We start from the raw sequence: 6,415 nt of genomic DNA on the forward strand, positions 1-6,415 counted from the left end.
GAATGTGTAAATTCAAGAATTATGTGGATTAAAGTAAAGGTTGGATGCGAAAAGTGGGTCATAATAAGCGTGTATGCACCTGGAGAAGAGAGGAATGTAGAGGAGAGAGAGAGATTTTGGGAGATGTTAAGTGAATGTATAGGAGCCTTTGAACCAAGTGAGAGAGTCATTGTGGTAGGGGATCTGAATGCTAAAGTAGGAGAAACTTTTAGAGAGGGTGTGGTAGGTAAGTTTGGGGTGCCAGGTGTAAATGATAATGGGAGCCCTTTGATTGAACTTTGTATAGAAAGGGGTTTAGTTATAGGTAATACATATTTTAAGAAAAAGAGGATAAATAAGTATACAAGATATGATGTAGGGCGAAATGACAGTAGTTTGTTGGATTATGTATTGGTAGATAAAAGACTGTTGAGTAGACTTCAGGATGTACATGTTTATAGAGGGGCCACAGATATATCAGATCACTTTCTAGTTGTAGCTACACTGAGAGTAAAAGGTAGATGGGATACAAGGAGAATAGAAGCATCAGGGAAGAGAGAGGTGAAGGTTTATAAACTAAAAGAGGAGGCAGTTAGGGTAAGATATAAACAGCTATTGGAGGATAGATGGGCTAATGAGAGCATAGGAAATGGGGTCGAAGAGGTATGGGGTAGGTTTAAAAATGTAGTGTTAGAGTGTTCAGCAGAAGTTTGTGGTTACAGGAAAGTGGGTGCGGGAGGGAAGAGGAGCGATTGGTGGAATGATGATGTAAAGAGAGTAGTAAGGGAGAAAAAGTTAGCATATGAGAAGTTTTTACAAAGTAGAAGTGATGCAAGGAGGGAAGAGTATATGGAGAAAAAGAGAGAGGTTAAGAGAGTGGTGAAGCAATGTAAAAAGAGAGCAAATGAGAGAGTGGGTGAGATGTTATCAACAAATTTTGTTGAAAATAAGAAAAAGTTTTGGAGTGAGATTAACAAGTTAAGGAAGCCTAGAGAACAAATGGATTTGTCAGTTAAAAATAGGAGAGGAGAGTTATTAAATGGAGAGTTAGAGGTATTGGGAAGATGGAGGGAATATTTTGAGGAATTGTTAAATGTTGATGAAGATAGGGAAGCTGTGATTTCGTGTATAGGGCAAGGAGGAATAACATCTTGTAGGAGTGAGGAAGAGCCAGTTGTGAGTGTGGGGGAAGTTCGTGAGGCAGTAGGTAAAATGAAAGGGGGTAAGGCAGCTGGGATTGATGGGATAAAGATAGAAATGTTAAAAGCAGGTGGGGATATAGTTTTGGAGTGGTTGGTGCAATTATTTAATAAATGTATGGAAGAGGGTAAGGTACCTAGGGATTGGCAGAGAGCATGCATAGTTCCTTTGTATAAAGGCAAAGGGGACAAAAGAGAGTGCAAAAATTATAGGGGGATAAGTCTGTTGAGTATACCTGGTAAAGTGTATGGTAGAGTTATTATTGAAAGAATTAAGAGTAAGACGGAGAATAGGATAGCAGATGAACAAGGAGGCTTTAGGAAAGGTAGGGGGTGTGTGGACCAGGTGTTTACAGTGAAACATATAAGTGAACAGTATTTAGATAAGGCTAAAGAGGTCTTTGTGGCATTTATGGATTTGGAAAAGGCGTATGACAGGGTGGATAGGGGGGCAATGTGGCAGATGTTGCAGGTGTATGGTGTAGGAGGTAGGTTACTGAAAGCAGTGAAGAGTTTTTATGAGGATAGTGAGGCTCAAGTTAGAGTATGTAGGAAAGAGGGAAATTATTTCCCAGTAAAAGTAGGCCTTAGACAAGGATGTGTGATGTCACCGTGGTTGTTTAATATATTTATAGATGGGGTTGTAAGAGAAGTAAATGCGAGGGTCTTGGCAAGAGGTGTGGAGTTAAAAGATAAAGAATCACACATAAAGTGGGAGTTGTCACAGTTGCTCTTTGCTGATGACACTGTGCTCTTGGGAGATTCTGAAGAGAAGTTGCAGAGATTGGTGGATGAATTTGGTAGGGTGTGCAAAAGAAGAAAATTAAAAGTGAATACAGGAAAGAGTAAGGTTATGAGGATAACAAAAAGATTAGGTGATGAAAGATTGGATATCAGATTGGAGGGAGAGAGTATGGAGGAGGTGAATGTATTCAGATATTTGGGAGTGGACGTGTCAGCGGATGGGTCTATGAAAGATGAGGTGAATCATAGAATTGATGAGGGGAAAAGGGTGAGTGGTGCACTTAGGAGTCTGTGGAGACAAAGAACTTTGTCCTTGGAGGCAAAGAGGGGAATGTATGAGAGTATAGTTTTACCAACGCTCTTATATGGGTGTGAAGCATGGGTGATGAATGTTGCAGCGAGGAGAAGGCTGGAGGCAGTGGAGATGTCATGTCTGAGGGCAATGTGTGGTGTGAATATAATGCAGAGAATTCGTAGTTTGGAAGTTAGGAGGAGGTGCGGGATTACCAAAACTGTTGTCCAGAGGGCTGAGGAAGGGTTGTTGAGGTGGTTCGGACATGTAGAGAGAATGGAGCGAAACAGAGTGACTTCAAGAGTGTATCAGTCTGTAGTGGAAGGAAGGCGGGGTAGGGGTCGGCCTAGGAAAGGTTGGAGGGAGGGGGTAAAGGAGGTTTTGTGTGCGAGGGGCTTGGACTTCCAGCAGGCATGCGTGAGCGTGTTTGATAGGAGTGAATGGAGACAAATGGTTTTTAATACTTGACGTGCTGTTGGAGTGTGAGCAAAGTAACATTTATGAAGGGGTTCAGGGAAACCGGCAGGCCGGACTTGAGTCCTGGAGATGGGAAGTACAGTGCCTGCACTCTGAAGGAGGGGTGTTAATGTTGCAGTTTAAAAACTGTAGTGTAAAGCACCCTTCTGGCAAGACAGTGATGGAGTGAATGATGGTGAAAGTTTTTCTTTTTCGGGCCACCCTGCCTTGGTGGGAATCGGCCAGTGTGATAATAAAAAAATGTGTGAGTGTGGTGAAAGTGTTGAATGATGAAAGTATTTTCTTTTTGAGGATTTTTTTTCTTTTTTTGGGTCACCCTGCCTCGGTGGGAGACGGCCGACTTGTTGAAAAAAAAAAAAAAAAAATCAGTGGAACTCAGCCACAAAGCACACTAGGTGTATAACCCAGTGAAGTCAAACTGTGTGAATAATTTCCATGTTTTGTTAAGTATAAATAATTGTAATATTGTAAATATTCATTGTACAGTGCATGCCAAAAAAATCTGTAGATGTCCAACACAAAAAAAATATGTACACAAAAATATTGGTACATTTCACTTGCGTTTCCGCCATAGGAAAAGTGTGACGACGTAGTGTACTGGAGCCCGTCTTCCTCCATCGTTCTCCTCCATGGCACGCGTCAGTGCTCTGCCAGAGTTGGGTGAGGAAGGAGGCCTGCTATGTTGTTCCTCATTGCCCCTTTTTTCACTCGACCATGAAATTTGCCACGCTATACCTCCGCTCCAAGTGGTCAGAATGGGTCAAACTAAACTTTCGGTTGCAGAGAAGACCCGTGCACTTACCCTGTTAGAGCAAGGCGTGTCTGTGATACGCATAGCTGCAGACCTGAAGGTGACGAGCATGGCAATTTACAACCTCGGGAAAGCAGCAGCTGCCTCAGTCCCACCTGTTTTTTACTCGAGATCTGCAACTGTTATGGCAGGATCTGATAACACTTGCCTCTTCAGACAAGATCCTGAAGTATTTGTAGTAAGGGCCAAGTGCTTGATATACAAGGGACTTTCTTTGAAAGCTGTAAACATTGTATTACTAGGAACAACATAAGAAAGAAGGAACACTGCAGAAAGCCTCCTGGCCCATGCTCCCCCATGATAAATACATCCACATTAGAATAAATTAAGAGAAATATGAGTGTGAGTGTAAGTGTAAGTGTGAGTGTGTGAGTGTGTGTGAGTGTGTGTGTGTTGCCAGTAGTATTTTATTGCCCATAGTTTTAATCGCATCCCTGTCGCCGACACCTTGTATAGCAGCATTGACTTGTTTGTTTGTTTTATAATTTTATCTATAAATGTATTAAACAACCATGCAGACATTGACAAATAATTTCATTAAATGAATTTATTTAAATTAGTATTAATTATATTTTTGGAGAAAGTGCTTTACTGAAAGGATTTGCAATGGAGTATTGTTAGTTGTATTTCATGTTATGTTTAGAGAGAAATAATTTGTTGAAGCCTGTAGAGAATATGGATACTTGAAATTATGAACAAAAATTGATATGTTTTAACATGTCTGTTTAGTTTGTTAACGGTGAGGACGACTCTGCATTATGTTTGGAAGCTTCTCGAAAATGTCATATCTGATGTATACTATGATAACTATAGTTGTCTGTCTGTAATTGTACTTTAATAAAATGTGCTGGCATGCAGGTACAAGTTAAAATCAGTAATAGTGGTTTATTAATTTTGAAGATGCCATATTAATGATAATAGAATAGGCACATTAAACGTTAATATAGACATTTTGATTAATGTATGTATGGTATTTTTTGTGAAAATTATATAATAAATGTTTATATCCTTCAAGAGACATTGGATTTATGGTCTGGTTACCTGAATACTTTGTACCAACCTTCCCCAGAGGGGCTTTATAATCCTCTGGGTTTACTCCTCTCCCCACGATTATAATAATCATGATGAATACACCCACAGTAGAATAAAATAATATAGTGTATTTTTCTCTCAGAGAAGAAGAGTATAATGTGCCTTTTACACTTCAAGAACTGGAGGCAACGCTCTCAGCTTGCCGATCATCGGCAGCTGGGCCTGACGACATTCATATTCGTATGTTACAACATTTACATCGGTCAGCCCTTGTAGTCCTCTTACACCTCTTCAATCTTATTTGGGCACAAGGAGTTCTTCCCCAGCTGTGGAAATCTGCCATTGTTCTCCCTTTCCGCAAACCGGGTACTACAGGACATGATGCCTCCCACTATCGCCCCATCGCTCTTACTAGTGCAGTTTGCAAAGTGATGGAACGTCTCGTAAATCGACGTTTAATGTGGTATTTAGAGACTCACAACAGTCTCTCCGCTAGTCAATATGGCTTTCGTAAGGGTCGTTCTACCATAGACCCCTTACTACGCTTGGATACGTATGTTCGTAATGCCTTTGCGAATAATCACTCAGTTATTGCCATATTTTTTGACCTTGAGAAGGCATATGACACAACTTGGAGGTATAATATTTTGGCCCAGGCCCATTCCTTAGGCCTCCGAGGCAATCTACCATCCTTCCTTAAGAACTTTTTAACTGACAGACATTTCCGTGTTCGAGTCAATAATGTTCTTTCCCCGGACTTCGTCCAAGCTGAAGGTGTCCCTCAGGGATGTGTTCTAAGCACAACACTTTTTCTCCTTGCTATAAATGATTTGGCCTCTGTTCTTCCACCCAATATTTGGTCATCACTCTATGTTGATGACTTCGCTATTGCTTGTGCAGGCGCTGACTGTCACCTTATTGCAGTTTCTCTCCAGCATGCGGTCGACCGTGTTTCCACTTGGGCCACCACACATGGGTTTAAATTTTCAAGTACCAAAACTCACCAAATTACTTTCACTAGACGCTCTGTTATCTCCGATCATCCTTTGTATCTCTATGGCTCCCGTATCCCCGAACGTGATACAGTCAGGTTTCTAGGCCTTCTCTTTGACCGTCGGTTATCCTGGAAACCTCACATTACCTCTCTGAAGGCAACTTGTCACAGCCGGCTAAACCTTCTTAAAACCCTTGCTCATCTTTCCTGGGGAGCTGATCGTCGAACTCTGCTTCGCCTACATTCAGCCCTCGTTTTATCGAAACTCGATTATGGTGACCAGATTTATTCCGCGGCCTCTCCTGCTACTCTCTCTAGCCTTAACTCTATCCATCACCAAGGATTACGTTTGTGCCTTGGTGCTTTTCGCTCTTCCCCTGTTGAGAGCCTCTATACAGAAGCGAATGTTCCATCCTTGTCTGATCGCCGTGATGCCCATTGCCTTCGCTACTATGTACGCTCTCACGATCTACACAATCCTTCCATTTATAGAATGGTCACCGATATTAGTAGACATTCTTTATTCGTTCGCCGCCCCTGTTTGCTCCGTCCCTTTTCTCTTCGCCTACATTCACTCTTGTCTTCCCTTCAGTTACCACCTTTATATGTTCATGTAGCATCTCACTTTTCCCTACCCCCCTGGGAAGTTCCAGCTGTTCGGGTCTGTTCTTTCTCACTCCCTTGCTCGAAAGCTCAACTGCCTACGGTGGCTTCCCGCTCTCTTTTTCTTGATCACTTCCACTCTCATTCTCATGCCACCGCTGTGTACACAGATGGCTCTAAGTCTTCAGACGGCGTCGGATTCGCAGCAGTGTTTCCGGACAGCGTCGTACGAGGGCATTTACTATCTTCAGCTAGCATTTTTACTGCTGAACTGTATGCCATTC

General features: G+C 42.0%; 1 long non-coding RNA gene across 1 annotated transcript in view; it reads left to right on the forward strand.

Annotated features, from left to right (window-relative positions):
- The window catches only part of LOC138851711 (uncharacterized), a 32,854-nt gene extending 28,336 nt beyond the window's left edge, over window positions 1-4,518 (forward strand). The window contains exon 5 of the long non-coding RNA XR_011391361.1: window positions 3,266-4,518. This is a non-coding gene — a long non-coding RNA (uncharacterized lncRNA). The remainder of the gene's footprint in view (window positions 1-3,265) is intronic.
- The last annotated feature ends 1,897 nt before the right edge of the window (window positions 4,519-6,415 follow it).

The sequence above is a fragment of the Cherax quadricarinatus genome, unplaced genomic scaffold, assembly GCF_038502225.1.
Source record: "Cherax quadricarinatus isolate ZL_2023a unplaced genomic scaffold, ASM3850222v1 Contig1772, whole genome shotgun sequence".
Taxonomy (NCBI): Eukaryota; Metazoa; Arthropoda; class Malacostraca; order Decapoda; family Parastacidae; genus Cherax; species Cherax quadricarinatus.